The sequence below is a fragment of the Homarus americanus genome, unplaced genomic scaffold (assembly GCF_018991925.1).
Source record: "Homarus americanus isolate GMGI-L3 unplaced genomic scaffold, GMGI_Hamer_2.0 scaffold13308, whole genome shotgun sequence".
Taxonomy (NCBI): domain Eukaryota; kingdom Metazoa; phylum Arthropoda; class Malacostraca; order Decapoda; family Nephropidae; genus Homarus; species Homarus americanus.
This window is the reverse complement of record NW_024752279.1, coordinates 349291-369397: the sequence shown is the minus strand read 5'-3', so window position 1 is coordinate 369397 and position 20107 is coordinate 349291. Positions and strand designations below refer to the sequence as shown.

General features: G+C 39.2%; 1 protein-coding gene across 1 annotated transcript in view; it reads right to left on the bottom strand.

Moving 5' to 3' along the window:
* LOC121855024 (zwei Ig domain protein zig-8-like) overlaps nucleotides 1–20107 on the bottom strand; it is a 130045-nt gene that overhangs the window by 47716 nt on the left and 62222 nt on the right. The window lies entirely within an intron of this gene.

Genomic DNA, 20107 nt, shown 5'->3' with positions numbered 1-20107 from the left:
TATGTGGTAAAGGTGAGAGCTGCTGCTGTGAGTCGAGGCTCAGCACTATCATTTAACTGAGTCATTGTCCTCTCATAATGGTTTGGACACGAGTAGGAAATATATCATAGGAATATATTATTGTATGGCTTACGACTGTATATTTCGTGATGTTTATTTTAATATCAGTATAAATACTATCAAAAGAAATATATTGGAAATGTGTTACTTTATGGCAATATTTCGAATTAATGTTAATGCTGATGCTCACATAAATCACACACACACACACACACATATAATCGCACAATAATAAAAAAATATTAATTCTAATTTCAATATTTTATGAGTGAAAATATTAATAACACTTAAAAATATAATAATAATAACAATAACAATGATAATAATAATAACAATAATAATAATAATAATAATAATAATAATAATAATAATAATAATAACAATAATAATAATAATAAATAATAATAATAATAATAATAATAATAATAATAATAAAATAATAATAATAATAATAATAATGATAATAATAATAATAATAATGAAACGGCTGGTTAATTCCCAATTAACCAGGTTGGTTCACATATATTATATTGAGCTTTAGTAACGAAACCCAATTGAAGTTTCTTGTTTTATTAGAAAAGTATTATGTTTATATAATTCCTGAGTGTAGGTCAACCGTAAGCTCCAATATTTATGAGTGTGATGAGAAAGGGACGGCGTTTATGTATATAAACGTGAATCAACGTCCGTTTGATATTAGTTGGTGTGAGTGACTTTGAGTAGTGACCCATCGAGGGAGAACGGAATAGGTACGTCGTTCCCCCGTCGTCCCCCCCTCGAGGGAAGACGGAGCCATCCACTGTGGCTCTCAAATAACGTCTTCCTCTAGTCAAGGATATGAAGCTACTGCCCGCTTTAGGTAGCCAGGAGCCGGCTACTTTATGCCTTTACTCAGCATAGTATGACGCAGCTTCCTGTGGGCACACCTTATCACGTGCATTGAACATGTCACCTCATAGCCAGTGGAAAGTTACAGGGGCTGAATCTGAATATAAATCAGATGTAAATAACCCATTTATATAATACTTCTGTTGATGAGACAGGGGCCATTACATAATAATAATAATAATAATAATAATAATAATAATAATAATAATAATAATAATAATAATTATAATAATAATAATGATCATAATAATAATGATAATAATAATAATAATAATAATAATAATAATAATAATGATAATAATAGTAATAATAATAATAATAATAATAATAATAATAATAATAATAATAATAATAATAATAATAATAATAATAATAATAATTATAATAATAATAATGATCATAATAATAATGATAATAATAATAATAATAATAATAATAATAATAATAATGATAATAATAGTAATAATAATAATAATAATAATAGCTCGAGTATCCACTACCTTAAAATAAAACAAAATAAAATAACAAATATCAAAACCCACAGGTGATAATTTCTCCCGGGCAAACCTGAAATTTACCTGGATTTAATATACAGAGTAAGACAACAATAATCGTAACTTAACCTGAAATATTCCAGCTTTATAAAAAAAAAACTAATATACCTGATGTGTTGGTCATAAAACTAATTGCTATGTAAATTAAAGGTGCAGAATAGCAAGGGAGGAATGCCAAATACAATATATCAACTTGGAATCTCATTAAATACAACCCGGACATATTCTTTTACCTATTATCATACTAAAAACATATACTTTATATTTTTCTGGATTACGTTGGTATTACTGTCATATATATATACACTAGCGTATATTATTTTTTTGTGGAAGTTGGTAATACTATTGTGATGATTATGTATATATGTATATTTTGTATCGTAGTGGAGTAGTATGCATAATATAGTGGTAGGGATACATTTTATATATTTGAGATCTGGAAATTCGTTCTCGGGGATTCGTAAGTTGTAAGAGGTGGGAAGTCATCTGTTTATGGTCCAGTCTCAGTTCTGCTTGCGTGAGATTATCTTTGTTTTGAATTGCTGTGTGAGGGAGTTAATTTTGATGCTTACTAGAAAGAAAACAAAATAACTTAGTGTAATTTGTGTATTTAGGAAAAGATTAAAATATTTCTTACTTTAAAGGAAATATTAATCATCATTATTATTATTATTCGAAACTGTATCAAACCTTAATGAAATACTAAAGCGCCATCTGTGGGTACGACAAGGAGTTCGTTGTCTCGTCCCAGCAGTTCCGAGTTTCCCCAGCCTTGTTAGGACGCTGCAGCTCGTAACTGGATTATGTACAGCGAGACGACAACACACACACACACTTAATCTCTCGTGTTGTTAATTTGATTTGTTTAAGTTTTACACACATTAAGTATACGGTAATGCTGGTATATACAAACACACACACACAAACGCGTACTATAAACAAAACATTTAAACAAACAACATTATGATAAATATTAGTAGATTAGGTAAACACACACAGGTAGACATGAATAAACATTGATATTTATAATGTAGATAAACAAATGTGATTGTAATATACTGTATGTGGGTGTAGGTAGGATATACTCTCCCTACACCCTCTTATCATATACCGGGTGTAGTATGTGGGTGTATGGGTAGTACACTCTCTCCTCATATTCTTCCAAGTGTATTAGGTGTAACTGAGGATATGGGTGTAGGTTAATTATACTCACCTTCCCTCATATCCTAATAAGGTGTAAGGTGTAATTACCTAGTAGCTGTGTCTTAACTGTAACACCTCTCTATACACACACACACACACACACACACACACACACACACACACACACACACACACACAGAGCGAATACAATACCCTCATCCACTTCCGGGTCAGCGCACAGGTAAGGCGCCATTTCGTAATTAATTATTTACCTGTGCGTGATAAGTTACGACAGGTATCAACGTACCGTCGTGAGTTGGTAACCGAGACTGAGTGACGTGTAATCTTACTTTTGTCAACGGTAACAACGGTATGGTTTTGCTGTTTGTGTGTATGTATTGTATCAACGGTAACGGATTTTTGGGGAAAGTTTCTGTTGATATGAGTGTTGCTATGTTAACAGTAATGGATTTTTAAGGGTATTAATATACTGTGCCAACGGTAAAGGATTTAACGAGATTTTACTGTTGACACGAATTTATTATGCCAACGGTGATGGGGTGAGAGGTAATTTTACTGTTGCCATTAGTGTTATTTATGTGAACGGCAATGAACTGTCACATTGGCATATTTTTGTCAACGCCTGTTATCCCTGTCACGACAATAATAACGGGAGTGTGTAACAGGCCGTTGTACTGTTGTGTCAAGCTTCACCATTATTGTTATTAGTAATCTCATAATCATCATCACCATTTTACACCAACATCACCACTACCTACCAATACTATCACCACCAACCACCAAATACCACCATACCTTCAACCACTATCTCTACCATTACCAAAACTACTAACCATCACTACTGTCACCACCACCAACCACCACTACCACCACCATCACCTTCGACCCAGAGTTACTTAAAGAGTTTTCCTCGTGGGTGAGTTGGCTGACGTTCTTTAATGGGGGTCTTCTTATACCATTGTTTTTGTCTCTCTCTAACGACCCGTAGATAATCTCTCTCTCTCTCTCTCTCTCTCTCTCTCTCTCTCTCTCTCTCTCTCTCTCTCTCTCTCTCTCTCTCTCTCACCTGACAATACCTTCTCATAATCTCACTACCGAGGTCTCTAAGTCCTCGGTATCGCCTCATTGCCCTCGCCGCTCCTCCCTTGACTTCCTCTCGTTTAACTGGTCCCTTGTGAGCAGAGTTTGTGAGCATTGTGAGAGATTGTGAGTGTGTGGTAATTACAGTGATTTAATATTGTGAGTATTGTGTGAGATTGTGAGTGTGTGGTAATTACAGTGACTTAATATTGTGAGTATTATGTGAGATTGTGAGTGTGTGGTGATTCCAGTGACTTAATGTTTATGAATTTGTTTCTTGAATGATGAGGTGTGGATGAAAGGTGACGGGGTGGGTGAAGGTGACGAGGTGGGTGAAGGTGACGGGGTGGATGAGAGGTGACGGGGTGGATGAAAGGTGACGGGGTGGATGATAGGTGATGGGGTGGGTGAGAGGACTGGGTGGATGAGAGGACGGGGTGGATGAGAGGTGACGGGTGGATGAGAGGACGGGGTGGATGAGGGGTGGATGAGAGGTGACGTGGTGTGAGAGGTGACGGGTGGATGAAAGGATGGATGAGGTGACGGGTGGATGAGAGGTGACGGGGTGGATGAGAGGTGATGTGGAAATAAGATGGTTTTCATTTGTATATGATTAATGTTATTCAACTACCACAACCATCACAACCATCAACCACAACTACCACCCTCAACCACCAGCAACCACAATTAACCACCATTACTACCAATTACTCCACCATCTTGGCAGGATACTAGTGTTAAAGGAGAGAGAGAGAGAGAGAGAGAGAGAGAGAGAGAGTCTTCACAACAATACATGAGAGGTAATCCATCTACATTGTTCTTCCTCAACCTGGCGCTTCTAATTAGCTTTGACCTTCACCTCACCTGCCTTTCACCGGCCCACAAACTCCATTAATACTACAATCCTATTAATCTACCATCAACATTTCCATTGTCGACACACAACCCAATATAACTCAGGCCGACACACACACCCATTATAAAACTCCATAGGTCGACACACACCCATTATAAAACTCCATAGGTCGACACACACTCCCCATTGTAAAACTCCATAGGTCGACACACACTCCCCATTGTAAAACTCCATAGGTCGACACACACTCCCCATTGTAAAACTCCATAGGTCGACACACACCCATTGTAAAACTCCATAGGTCGACACACACCCATTATAAAACTCCATAGGTCGACACACACCCATTGTAAAACACCATAGGTCGACACACAATCCATTATAAAACATATATCAAACCACAACCCATTAATCCCCATTATAATAGACCTAAACACACTCCCTTAGGCTAATGGGATACACTACATTCTCAGACTGGCTCCTGAATACCTACCGTAATTACCGCGATAGGGAAGCACTGATGCGTCTCTCACCCAAACCATTACTAATGAGAGTTCTCCTTAATTGCACTAGTTAATATTCGAGTGTATTGGTAGTGGCAATACTTTTTAATTAAGAAATATTCCTCTATGTAAAGATGAGTTAAATGTGATATTCCTCTTATATTGATCAGTAAGTCAATAATATTCCTTTGGCAGGGATTAGTTAGTCAGATATTTCCCCTCAAACAGAAATTTAACTCATTGATATTACTTGTATTTATATACGGAACTGAAAATATTCCCCATGTAAGTACGTCAGTAATATTCCCTACCTAGGTGAGTCCATATTCTCTTCCCATCAAGAGATATGTAGCACAGTAACATCAGCAGTGCAGTAATACCAATGGTGTAATAACTCAGGAATTAGTCAAGTATCTGGTAATGTTAAATCACCCTATACACATACACACACTTTCCATACATAACTCGCCAATAATACACGATACATGGGTTGTATATTAAGTATTAAGTATACTAACACCTCAAATACACAACGAATAGAGATAAAACTTATAAAACTTATTAAACCAACAAGAAATTAATAATCATTTGTATAATTAACACGATTATTTTATACTTATTATCTACTTATAATTCATCAATAATACTCAGGTTTTTGTTTTACCATAAGACTCACTAACACAACAATATAAACTGACCAACACATCAATATAAACTGACCAACACATCAATATAAACTGACCAACACATCAATATAAACTGGCCAACACATCAATATAAACTGACCAGCACATCAATATAAACTGACCAACACATCAATATAAACTGACCAACACATCAATATAAACTGACCAACACATCAATATAAACTGACCAACACATCAATATAAACTGACCAACACATCAATATAAACTGACCAGCTGGGTTAAACTGCTCCATTTGGTTATATCAATACAGCTACATAATCTCTATAATAAAACCCTATCCACTGATTCCACTAAAACAAGGGAGACTATTATTGTACACAGTCATAAAAGTGATAATGATTTTACGTTCAGCTTTTGGCAGTAATACTTGACTACTGTACAGAGAGCGTGTATTAAGTGTAATGATTTTAATAAATCATATCAATAATAAATATACAGCTTTAAACGAGTGCAGTTGAGTATAGTAATTAATCGGGATGTAGCCGATTGTGGGTTTTATATTCAAGTACGATATTATGTTTATATGTACTGTATATAATATATTTTGTGTGGAGGGGAGGGTATGTGTGTACGTATGTGTGTGGGGGGTGTGTGTACGTCTGTGTGTGTGTGTGTGTGTGTGTGTGTACAGGAGGCGCCGTAGTTATCAGGTTATCATGGTGAACCTGAAGGTGTTGACTTATTCATGGTAATATTTTATTGTGTCCTTCGTCCAGGTGGAGGAATAGAGGATAGTCCACAACCATCCCATAGTCCACCCGCACCTCCCTACCAAATTTCAACTCTATCTCATAATATTTATTTGTTGATGTAATACCGTAATTATTGACCTTGTTACTCGCTTAAAGACCTTAGTTATTGAAGCTCAGTAACAACAACTTTATCGTCAAAACTATGGAAACGCTCAAGGACCTCCCCCCTCCACACCCACCTATGGCTGCTGGGTAGTTTATACCGACTCGTTGATATTAGTGATAAATAATGTATTTCTTTTGTCAAGGATAATCACAGGTTCTGTTTATCATCTTAGATATGTGTAAATCTTTAGTACTGTGGCCAGCCCTTGACTTCATCATTCGGTCAAACAAAGCCTCACAAAACACCATAGACTCTGTGTTTGCTCCTGAGTTCCCGACAATTTACGGTATTTTTAGGACTATTTATTTTTCCTTTCAAGTTTGTTTTAACAAAAGCCGGCTTCAGGTGTACTGGCCGATCTCAAAGAGGGAGGCTACCTAGAAAAGTCAACTATCCGGCCGGTTATTTTATCCGGTGCAGCCTTAATTAATTAATCCTCTCTTAAAAATATATATCCGTTACCTATCTAAACTAATACACGAATTGTATATCGATAGTTATCCACTAATACACAAGCTAAGTATTACCATCAGTACTGTATATGAAATACTTAACTATTCATACACATATACTTATATCTCGGTCAAAGGTGAAACTACAGGCAAGTTTCTTTTCGTCATTTACCTCTGTCTACTCAGCAATAATTGGGGCCTGGATGTCTTCGATTTCGTGTTGTGTTCTGGGGTAATGGTTAGCCAGTGCAGTTGTCGATTTGTCCGGTCATACAGCTCGTTAACTTAGGGTGTAGTTGTTGTGTTGGCGACAGTTTGTACACTTTACATAAATTCACGCCCTGTATACCTACACTTAATCACTCATACAGTACACAGGTTAAGTATTATCTCCACTGTAAACATCAATAAACACACACTTGAGCAACTAACACTAAACACACACACTTGAGCAACTAACACTAAACACACACACTTGAGCAACTAACACTAAACACACACACTTGAGCAACTAACACTTAACACACACTTGAGCAACTAACACTAAACACACACACTTGAGCAACTAACACTAAACACACACTTGAGCAACTAACACTAAACACACACTTGAGCAACTAACACTAAACACACACACTTGAGCAACTAACACTAAACACACACACTTGAGCAACTAACACTAAACACACACTTGAGCAACTAACACTTAACACACACTTGAGGGAGGGGACAGGAAACACTCTCTTAAGGTTCGCTAACTAAAACCTGTCGTCACTTTTCCACGAGGAAGACACTTCAATCATGATAGATTTTATCTGTGTTGCGTGTTAAAGTAATTTCCCCGGGGAACACCTGTAGCCGGGTGATGGCCAGCTGGGCGTGACACTTGGGATTATGAGGGCTACCTGATGGTGAAAGGTGGTGATTGGGGTCGTTTGTGTGTTGATTGGGGGGGTTCTTTGGGGTTGATTGGGTGTTGTAAGATGGTGATTAGCTTTGTTATGATGTTGATTGGGGGTCGTCAGGTGTTGATTGGAGTCGTCAGGTGTTGATTGGGCTCGCCAGGTGTTGACTGAGGTCATCAGGTTTTAATTGGGGTCGTCAGGTGTTGATTGGGGTCGTCAGGTGTTGATTGGGGTCGTCAGGTGTTGATTGGGGTCGTCAGGTATTGATTGGGGTCGTCAGGTGTTGATTGGAGAATTGTGGTGGTGATCAAATTCAATAATAAAGATAAAATAATATTCTGAACTGACGTGTAACCTTGGAGTGGTGACGAGGAAGGTTACCATCGTCAGGCACGTCAGGTCAGCTGGGTTAGGTCAGCTTGGGTCAATTTTAGGTCAAATGGGTTAGGTAAGCTAGGGTCAGTTATAGGTCAACCAGGTTTTACCAGCTTAGGTCAATTACAGGTAAATGGGATAGGTAAGCTTAGGTTAATTACAGGCCAATTGGGTTAGGTCAGCTCAGGTCAATTAGAGGTCAACCGGGTTTGGTCAGCTTGGGTCAAAGGTCAAATAATTGTCTTGATGCATTGTTCCCTCGGTAATCTGGTGCTTATCTAATGTCTGGAGGCCAGATTAGGTCAGCTGTTAGAGACATGGATCTACAAACAAGCGAGGGTCATAATCATAAAATCATGAAGTTTTTGGGTCAGGTCAGAGGTTCAACATTGGCACTGTGATGCTTTTGGAGCCTACACACACTCACACACACACACACACACACACACACACACACACACACACACACACTCAGATGAGCGAGTGTGGGTCAAGGCGGGTCATTTGTGACGGGGATTCAACCTCTCTGATTCATTTTGGCTCGGGTCAAGTGGACATAAACGGGACTTGACTTATAGTGTAATAGGTGACCGCGCTGTTTGGTCACCTCCTTCACACGGCCAACTGGTGAATGAGCCTTGGGTCAGGTAAGGTCATTGGTGATCTAGGACTTACGTTAACAAATCTCATCTCAGGTCAAGTAAAGAAGAGGATGTAAGCTTGAAAGTGGTTTTATTTTTTTGTTTTTTGTCAATCAGCTTTGATCAGCTGTTACCTGTCTCAAGCACTGGGGTCAGGTCAGGTTAATTAGACTTTGTGCAGGCCCTTGCTACGGGAGAACTGCGTAAGGGAATTACACCTGAGGACCCATATAAAATGCAAGGAGGAGGAGTTAATCAAGTTCTTCCCTCCAGCCGCTCACCAACACTTAATTGATTGTCCTTTCTGTAATGGACAGCGGGGTAAGGTGTCACCCATCACGCCTTGGTCTAATTGATGGTACCTGGATCCAGTCATCACCTGCATCTTCATTATCCACTACCAACACCTTAATTACTATAACATTCACCTCTGGGTATGATATAATGGGTGCTGTATGACACCAGGTGATGTTATATATATATATATATATACCTGGTGATGGATGGTATGACACACCTGGTGATATATGACACACCTGTGGCACATGACACAGGTAGTGGTGCCAGTATCAACTTGCAATAGTAAGTTAGGTTAACAGCTACAGTGCACTGGTATGGAAATAGAATGAAAGTTCCATCACAATAACACGATTTTTGAATCACACACACACACACACACACACACTACTTCTCTGCAACGTTCCGTGATATGACAAAGTGATATTGAAATACCCATCTGGCTGTAATTACCGCCACAAAACACTACCACAGGCGGTGTACAAAACGTAATATTGCAAAAAATTGTCGTGTTGGCCAAAGCACAATTATTATTTTTGTTTTTTGCAAAGTTGTTTCGCAATGAACCACTCGGCCAGCGCAATCATACGGGGGCCTAAAAATTGCTGTATTTGGTGACATTGATGATTTTCGGTATTAACCTTCTAACTCAACCGATTTTAATCAAACTGTAATGGGGTTCAGTTGTCCGATTACCTGTGAAGAAATCGTAAAAATCGGTTCGTTATATTTCATGTTGGATTTTTTTCAGAGCAATAATAATAATAATAATAATAATAATAATAATAATAATAATAATAATAATAATAATAATAATAATAATAATAATAATAATAATAATAATAATAATAATAATAATAATAATAATAATAATAATAATACCACCACCACCACCAACACCCCTCTCACCACAACCACTCATATCTGACCGTCACTCACCTCCCTTCCCTCTCACCATCTCTGGCACTCATCCCTCTCACCACCAGTGACACTTGAGACCCTTGACTGGCCCTCTGCTACCCTCGACACACACTCGGGACTCGTTATAGGAAGTTTTAGTAAGTCAAGTGTATGTGTGTGTGTGTGTGTGTCGCCCTTAATATGTGTTGACAGAGAGAGCTCGTCCAATACCAGCCACCACCCAGGTCCTTGCTGATGTGTGGTGTGGTGGTGGTGGTGGTGGTGGTGATAATGATGGAAGTGGTGTTGATGGTGGTGGTGATGTGGTAGTGATGATGATGATGATGGAAGTGGTGGTGGTGGTGGTGGTGGTGGTGGTGGTGGTGGTAGTTATGGTGGTGATTATACTACTACTACTACTACTACTACTACTACTACTACTACTATCTCTCTCAGCCCAATTCTCACGGCTCACAGGTTACAGGTATAAGCACCCTCCCATTTCACCTTAAATCCTGAGATAACACTATTGTAAAGGCCTTTCTTGTAAGGATTGTTTACAAGTCTTTCCTTTTTCATTCTCACTTCTCGATTATGTCTAATATGCTTTAGTGTTGCTGTTTTCTTATCTTGTTGTTTTTATCTTTAATTGTTGTGTTTTGTGTTTTTTCTACGTGTTTAGGCATGATTACAGGTAGTTAGTGGCGTCTCTCTCCATCGATACCTGCCCAGCTCCAGGTATAACTCTCAGTCTCACCTTGTCGACGTTAATGCATTAGCAGTGTTACCAAGAGCCTCCTCATGTTGGCAACGTTATCATGATGAAGTTTGGGGGATGGGGGGGGGTGTTTGGTTCCCCTAGTGTGCCCTCATGATGGTGAGGACCCAGGTAGTGACGCATAGATTATTCACTTTAACCTAACCTAACATAACCTAGCCTAGCCTAACCTAACCTAACCTGTCGGACTAATCTTCATGTGATCCAAATTTGTCGTGTTTACCATTTTTTTTTATTATGATTTTCTTTTTTCTTTTTCTTTAAGGCACTTTCATTAATTTTGTCTTCTCTCTCTTTTCTTATTTCTTTATTATCAGTTCCTTACTGATTATTATTATTATTATTATTATTATTATTATTATTATTATTATATACATATTTACATATACACTTGAGTCATTTGCCACACACTTGAGTCATCCTACACACCCTGAATCATCCCACACACTTGAGTCATCCCACACACTTGAGTCATCCCATTGGCTACTTGAGTCATCCCACACACTTGAATCATCCCACAATTCTTCTGGAATCATCCCCACACTTGAGTCATCCCACACACTTGAGTCATCCCCATACACTTGAGCCAACCCACACACCCTGAGTCATCCCATACACTTGAGTCAACCCAAACATGAGTCATCCCACACTGAGTCATCCTATAACACTTTGAGCCAAATCCTACACACTTGAGTCATCCTATACACTTGAGTCAACCTACACACTTGAGTCATCCTATACACTTGAATCATCCTACACACTTGAGTCATCCTACACACTTGAGTCATCCTACACACTTGAGTCATCCTATACACTTGAGTCATCCTATACACTTGAGTCATCCTACACACTTGAGTCATCCTACACACTTGAGTCATCCTACACACTTGAGTCATCCTACACACTTGAGTCATCCTATGCTCATTTTCAGTCTGGTTTTACTTCACTTCAGAGTTCCTAGACAGACTGAGGCACACTCGGGTTCACGTCTTTCATACTACTTCACTTAAAACCCACATTAATACTTCTGAGAGGGGGAGTGAGTGGGGAGAGAGGGGAGTAGGGATGGAGTGGGAGGAGGTGAAGAGAAGAAGGAATGAATGAGGGAGAGGGAGATTGAAGAAGAGAGGGACTGAGTGAGAGAGACTGAGTGAGAGAGAGACTGAGTGAGAGAGACTGAGTGGGAGAGACTGAGTGAGAGAGACTGAGAGTGAGAGACTGAGTGAGAGAGAGACTGAATGAGAGAGACTGAGTGGGAGAGACTGAGTGAGAGAGACTGAGTGAAAGAGACTGAGTGAAAGAGACTGAGTGAAAGAGACTGAGTGAGAGAGGGATTGAGTGAGAGAGAGAGAGAGAGAGAGAGAGAGAGAGAGAGAGAGAGAGAGAGAGAGAGAGAGAGAGAGAGAGAGAGAGAGAGAGAGAGAGAGTTAAAGCTGACCAGAGTGTGCGTAATGCCAACTTAACTTGAAGTCTCTCTGTGGCCGCACCCTTCCGTCCTTTTGAGGTCTTGTCTGTGTGGCCCAAATATTGTCTCTCTATCTGTAATCTTCTTTCCTTCTTTGTTGTTGTTGTTGTTTTGTTTTCTTCTTGTTCTTGTTCTTCTTGTTCTTCTTCTTGGTTTCTTTTTCTTGTTTTTCTTCTTTCTTCGTCTTGTTCTTTTCCTGTTCTTTTCTTGTTCTTGTTCTTGTTCTTTTTTTCTCCTCCTCCTCCTCCCTCTTCTCCTTTTTCTTCTTGATCTTGTTCTTGTTCTTCTTGTTCTTCTTATTCTTATTCTTATTCTTATTCTGATTCTTATTCTTCCTCCTCCTTTTTCAAGATTCTTAGGTATTTTCGCTCTTCTGTGACGAATGGAAAGAGGCGACAGTACAATATTTTTGTTCAGTGGATCATAAATGTGTTAAGTTCTCTTTTGAGAGAGAGAGAGAGAGAGAGAGAGAGAGAGAGAGAGAGAGAGAGAGAGAGAGAGAGAGATACTCCCCCCATAAGCAATAATACTGCATACATTTCCATATGATATAATACCGGAGTAATAAAAAACGGAGTTAATTATTTCCTACGAGTATTAAAACCTGGAGTAGCATAATTTTTTTAGGAGTTATTAAAATGAAGTTATTTTTTTGTTTTATCTTATTGAGAAAGTTATTTTTTTTCAACTCGTTAAACTAACATCAAGACACACTTATAATGGTTTATGTTACATCTTCAAGTCGTGGATGTAGACGGTGAGTTTCTTGAGTCTAGTGTTGTTTGTTTTAATTCTTCGTTTATAATGGCGTTTTGGAAGGGGTATATGTAGTAATGATTCGTGTATTTGTCTGTCTGTGTGTGTCTGTCTGTTTCTGTCTCTCTGTAAAAAAGTCATTGTTTCATTTCAGTTATTCAAGAAATGTGTGTTTGTTTGTCTGTGTGTGTCTGTCTTCCTGTCTCTATATACAGTCGTCCCCTTTACTAATTTAAGAAATTTCTGTCTATATGTCTGTCTACCTATCTGTCTGTCTCTTTGTATATTTATATGTCTGTTTGTCTGTGTCTGTCGATAAATAAGTCATCCCCCTCAGTACCTTAAGAACTGTCTGTCTGTCTGTCTGTCTGTCTGTCTGTCTAGAAACAAGTCACCTCCTCCAATAACTCGCCCAACCGGTCGTGGATGGTAAGGTAGTTGGCCCGAGGCTCCCTACTGCCAGGAACCTCAAGTCAAGTTCGATAATTAGTGTAGTTCATCTTGGCGGAGGAGAGTTAAGGCGTGAGGCAACCTGGCCGTGTTACAGCCAAATTATGTAACGTTACTGATGAAACCATCGGTAAAAATTCACCTGTTACCAAGGTTTACTTTGGTGTATCGAGATGTACCTTGGTGTAACTACAGTACCCTGGTGTATCGAGTTAAAAACATAAGAAAATAAGGAGTCTGCAATAGGCCAGTTGGCCTGTGCATGGCAGCTCCTGTCGAGAGTTACTACCACTCTCTATCATCCATGAATCTATCTAGCCTTCTTTTAATACTTTCCAGCATTCCAGTTCCTTCCTATCTCCCTCCTAAACCTAAACTTATCCAACTTAAATCCGTTGCTACGAGTCCTATCCTGCTCGGATATTATAAGAACTTTATATCTCCTTTATTGATTCCTTACACCCACTTAAATACTTCTATCACATCTGCCCGCACTCTTCGTACCCGTGTGTACCAAGGTGTGTCCCTCACAGTGTACCTACAAGGGAAGACAGGCCCGGGCCACACACCTGAGAGGCTCCAGAAGTCGTCACTATCACCTTATGGTTTACCAAGACAACTCTGTCATGTGCTTCATTATGTCTTGGTGTCTGTACAACTATAAGTTAACAGCAACAAGTAACAACAATGTTTGTATTCTTGTTAAAGACTTGTGTTTGGTGTAGAGGGTTGATATATACCAGTTTGTAAGACTTCCCACTGACTATATTGTGATACTTCATTACAACTTCATGGCGAGGATAATGTGACACTCTAAATCATTAATGCTACACTTACTTTGTATTCTGTCCACCCGTTTGTCTGTGTACAGTCAATGAACACATGTCATCCATATTTATCATGTGTGTTTTATGTTATGTCAAGTTCATGATCGTCACACAAATTATTGATCGGATTAAGAATTATAATTTGGCGGTAATTATTCTGGGTTGGAATTATTCTCTTTACAGTCTTTTGGTTTTGAGTTCTTGATAACTAGTGTGTGTGTGTGTGTGTGTGTGTGTGTGTGTGTGTGTGTGTGTGTGTGTGTGTGTGTGTGTGTGTGTGTGTGTGTGTGTGTGTGTGTGTGTGTGTGTGTGTGTGTGTGTGTGTGTGTGTGTGTGTGTGTGTGTGTGTGTGTGTGTGTGTGTGTGTGTGTGTGTGTGTGTGTGTGTGTGTGTGTGTGTGTGTGTGTGTGTGTGTGTGTGTGTGTGTGTGTGTGTGTGTGTGTGTGTGTGTGTGTGTGTGTGTGTGTGTGTGTGTGTGTGTGTGTGTGTGTGTGTGTGTGTGTGTGTGTGTGTGTGTGTGTGTGTGTGTGTGTGTGTGTGTGTGTGTGTGTGTGTGTGTGTGTGTGTGTGTGTGTGTGTGTGTGTGTGTGTGTGTGTGTGTGTGTGTGTGTGTGTGTGTGTGTGTGTGTGTGTGTGTGTGTGTGTGTGTGTGTGTGTGTGTGTGTGTGTGTGTGTGTGTGTGTGTGTGTGTGTGTGTGTGTGTGTGTGTGTGTGTGTGTGTGTGTGTGTGTGTGTGTGTGTGTGTGTGTGTGTGTGTGTGTGTGTGTGTGTGTGTGTGTGTGTGTGTGTGTGTGTGTGTGTGTGTGTGTGTGTGTGTGTGTGTGTGTGTGTGTGTGTGTGTGTGTGTGTGTGTGTGTGTTCTTGCTTGCTTGCGTGCGTTAACCTATAGAATATACGCTTAAAGACCCTAGTTATTAAAGCACAACAATGCCTTAAAACAACAACATCAACAAACACTACAAGCAACACATCACCGCTGGCAGTGAACATTATAAATATCATACATTGAATCACATAATAACTTCAGGGTTGGTTAGGAAGCACGTGACGTCACTATCAAAGAGGAGAAGTTACACGGTGCGTAATTCAGAGACACCGGAGTAATTAAGCCTTTCACCCCCAAGTCACCTGTAGGTTTAGAAAGCTCAGGTGCACCACTGACTAAGTAACACACAGTACCAACAGAGCCCCATGGCCTATGAACTCTTAATTGCTACTAGGGCTAAGTGGATCCTGTCTTAATGGGATTTAGTCCTTAATAGGATTCAATCTCAGTAAGCCCTAACTTGGACCCTAATTATAGTGGTTTGGTTAGATTAGGCTACGCTAGGTTAGGATAGGTTAGGCTACCCTAGGTTAGGTTAGGTTAAATTAAGTTGGTTAAGTTTAGTGTAGTTTAGTTTTAGTTAACCCATCAGCACCTTAAAATACTTAAACCCATTATTAAACACGTAGAAAAACAAAAAAAACACACAGGTTAACAATATTTTCTCCGGTTATCAAAATGAGGAGGATGGCAGAGGTGAGGTGAGGAGAGCTGTCAAGCAGGTAGACTTGAAGTAATTAAGAAGGGTCACGCAGGTAGAGTGAAAGAGTAATTGAGAAGTGGTTAGGTTAGGTTAGGTTAGGTTAGGATTTTTATGGGAATATCTTAAGTAGGAGTGACCTTGTGTGTCTAACATGTTTACAGATCGTTTTTTTTTTTTTCTGTTTGTTGCTTTTTCTGTATATTGTTGTTTTTTCTGTTTGTTTTTGTTGTTGTTTTTCCTGTTTATTGTTGTTGTTTTTCCTGTTTATTGTTGTTGTTTTTCCTGTTTATTGTTGTTGTTTCTCTTGTTTATTGTTGTTGTTGTTGTTCTCCTCTTCCTTATTTCTTCTTCCTCTTTTCGTCTTCTATTACTATAACCATTTCTACTATTATCATTATTCTTATTATTATCGATGCTGTCCAAAGTCCTAACACACACACACACACTCCCCGTCACTCAAGACCTTCACCCCGTCACTCAAGACCTCCTTCACCCCGTCACTCAACACCTTCACCCTGTCACTCTCAAGACCTTCACCGTCACTCAAGACCTTCTACCCCTTCACTAAGACTCAATTTCTGTCACTCAAGAATCTTCCACCCCTGTCGTTCAAGACCTTCACCCTGGGTCACTCAACACCTTCACCCCGTCACTCAACACCTTCACCCCGTCACTCAACACCTTCACCCCTTCACTCAAGACCTTCACCCCGTCACAACCTGCTTCTTGTACCCAGAAACACCATTTTCGCCCGAGTAATTTGGTAAGGCAAGGCCAATGACGTATGCTGGATCCCATCAGTGTACCTCTTGACTTAATATTTCACCTGGGTTTATGTATGAGAATTTTGAGTTCACCTGGTCTGTTTATTTCATCTTGAGATTAACTATTATCAGTAACCTAACCTAACCTAGCCTAACCTGGTCCTAAGTCCTTTTTCATACCTGTAGTTAAGGCAAAATATAAATTGACAATGTACTAATATTTGGGAATTCGGTCCACCATGTCCTGAACTTTACCGGAGGGGAAAAAAAACTATTTTAGGGACGAAATTGGTGTTCATTCATACGTGAAGAAGTTGGATAATAGGCTCTGACCTGGTGGTGATGTAGCAGTGTTGCCATCTACCGCTCTACTACCAGCAAGAGGCAGTGTTGTCAGCCACCACCTCGGAGCGTCATTAGTCCAGCGGGTCATTAGTGTTTACCTGTCTTGTTAGTTACCCACTTACCTGAGTTCTCTTATGACAACACACATTCTCTCTCCACTGTCTTCCTCTCTTGCTACTCTTTTACCGCTTAATTTTTCTTCTCTTCTCCCTCTCTCCTCTTCCTTCTCCCTCTCTCCTCTTCCTTCTCCCTCTCTCCTCTTCCTTCTCCCTCTCTCCTCTTTCCTCTTCCTATACCCATTGTTAGTGAGCATTATTGTTGTGGTTACGTGTGTTTAATAACAACCTCATGTGCGTGTTGTTCTTCTCACGTACGTACACACACACACACACACACACACACACACACACACACACACACACACACACACAACCCCACACTCTAACCTTCTGCACGCAAAATAACAATAAAATGTAAAAGCTTTTGATCAACTGAATTTTAAATGGTAAAACATTATTTACTAATTTATATATACATATCTGATACACATACAGGCAGACCGACACACAGACAGACTAAAAGATTAAAAAGATCACTTTATCGTGTAATGCGGGGGATAATAAATATATATAAAATATTCATAATTTTTTTTTTCTTTGACCAAATCACACAGAGGTTGAAATATATTGATGTCATCAGCTTTTTGTCTCTCTCACGAATATGACAATGGTGAAAACGTTCATTTTTTATTGAATGTTCTCTCTCCTTAACCAATCACCAGAAGCACATTTTATAAGAGTTGATGCCTTAATATGTTACTCAATCTCTATATGATTAAATATGTGCCACTGATAAATTGATATGTAATATATAAAATTTTGTTTTATACATAAATATAAAGAAAACATACGTAAAAAAAATAATGTTTCGAAAGACGTAACAACAGAATTATTATCCCAGTTAAATGACGTAACACCAGAATTATTATCACCGTTAAATGACGTAACACTCAAGTAATATACAAGTAAAACAAAAATAATAAGTGTTGACCTGATGATCTAATTGAATACACACCTTCCAATACTTACCTGAGAGGGACCGCAAGACAACACCAACGAGGGACTGTCAATAACTAAACTCCGAAAACACCCATGTCAATAACTAAACATCGAAAACACCTCTGCTAATAAACTAAACACAGAAAACACCCATATCGACTAAATACAGAAAACACCTATGCTAATAACTAAACACCGAAAACACCTTCAAACCTTCCAAGACTCATAACCGACGACTCCCTCTACCTGTGTTTTGAGTTTTCCAGGTATTTGACGCCAGGTATTGATCGTCATATTACCTGTTGACCCCGCATGTATATTCACAACACCTTGGCGCCGCTACACTGTTGTTTGGCACACCTTACTATTTCCTGCCGTTGATTTATGTGTTTGTAACCTGTCATGCATAGGAAGCATTAGTGGATATAAGTATGTGATATCTTTGTTTGGTTCTCCTTGGTCAAATTGACTTAACTTTTTCCCATTGTTTATGAAGCTTATGTATATGATATATCTGTGCTATGTATATCATGTATTGTCTATGTATGCCTACAGTGGTCTATGCACACGGTTTTGTATACATGTACTTTCTATTTACATTGTATACATGCATTGTCTATGTATACCTTTATTATCCTCATCCATCTCCTCCTCTTTCTTATCATCACCCTATTTTCCGTTTCCTCCTCCTCCTCTCCTCTTCTTCCTCCTCTTCCTCCTCCTCCTCCTCCTCCTCCTTCCCTCCTCTTTTCCTCCTCTTCCTCCTCCTCCCTCATCTTCCTCTTCCTCTTCCTCTTCCTCCTCTTCCTCCTTGCTTCCTCGTACACCTGCACTCCTCTACATACTAAATCAATATAATTTTGCATGGCGATGTTATTGATAAGGTCTTAAACACAATAGAGATATCCATAATACTGTACGTGTGTGTGAACTAATTAAATGGAGGTTAATTATATACGTATAGACAGGTGTATGTGAGGGAGTGGTGGGAAGTAATCTTAAAAGGGTCTAAAAAACACTATATATATTTGTTTGTGTTTGAGTGAATGTATTATTTTCTCTGGGGGCAGTGTGTGTGTGTGTGTGTGTGTGTGTGTGTGTGTGTGTGTGTGTGTGTGAATCAACACACACACACATACACACACACACAATGGTCCTATGCCACGGTTCTTGGAAATCTATTTTATGAATCAGTTGATAAAAAAAAAAAACAAAAAAAAACACGAGTCGGCAGAAATCCCTCAGGCGCTCAGGGACCTGGAAAAAATATGAAGGTTTCTCAGGCCGTAATTTTCGACGCGTCCTACGGCTGAATTCTGTCCTGTGCTATAGATATTTTTCGGCTTGAGATTACCTGCCGTGTTGTGGGTGTGAGTTGTGGGTGTGTTGTGTGAGTGTGTTGTGAGTGTGTGTTGTGGGTGTGTGCTGTGAGTGTGTTGTGTGGGTGTGTTGTGAGTGTGTGTTGTGGGTGTGTGTTGTGTTGTGTGTTGTGTGAGTGTGTTGTGAGTGTGTTGTGTGGGTGTGTTGTGAGTGTGTGTTATGAGTATGTGTGTGAGTGTGTGTTCTATAATGAAGAATAACATTGTAGGTCACCTGAAGATTAGCAATTCTCAACTTATTTCACCTGATGATTAAAACATCTTAACGTTACCTGGGGGGGGAGGAGGTTAGGTTAGGTTAGGTTTGGTTAGGTTAGGTTAGGGTTAGGTTAGGATAGGTTAGGTTAGGTTTGGTTTGGTTAGGGTGTTCAATTATTAGGTCATAATGGCACCTTTTCTGCTGAGTCAAAAATCACTGTTTTTTGTTCATTTCTGTTGAAGTCAAAAAGTTAGTGTTTTTGTTTCCCGAGTCAAAACATAATAGTCGTGTACGTTGTCTTCCATTTTGTATTGTC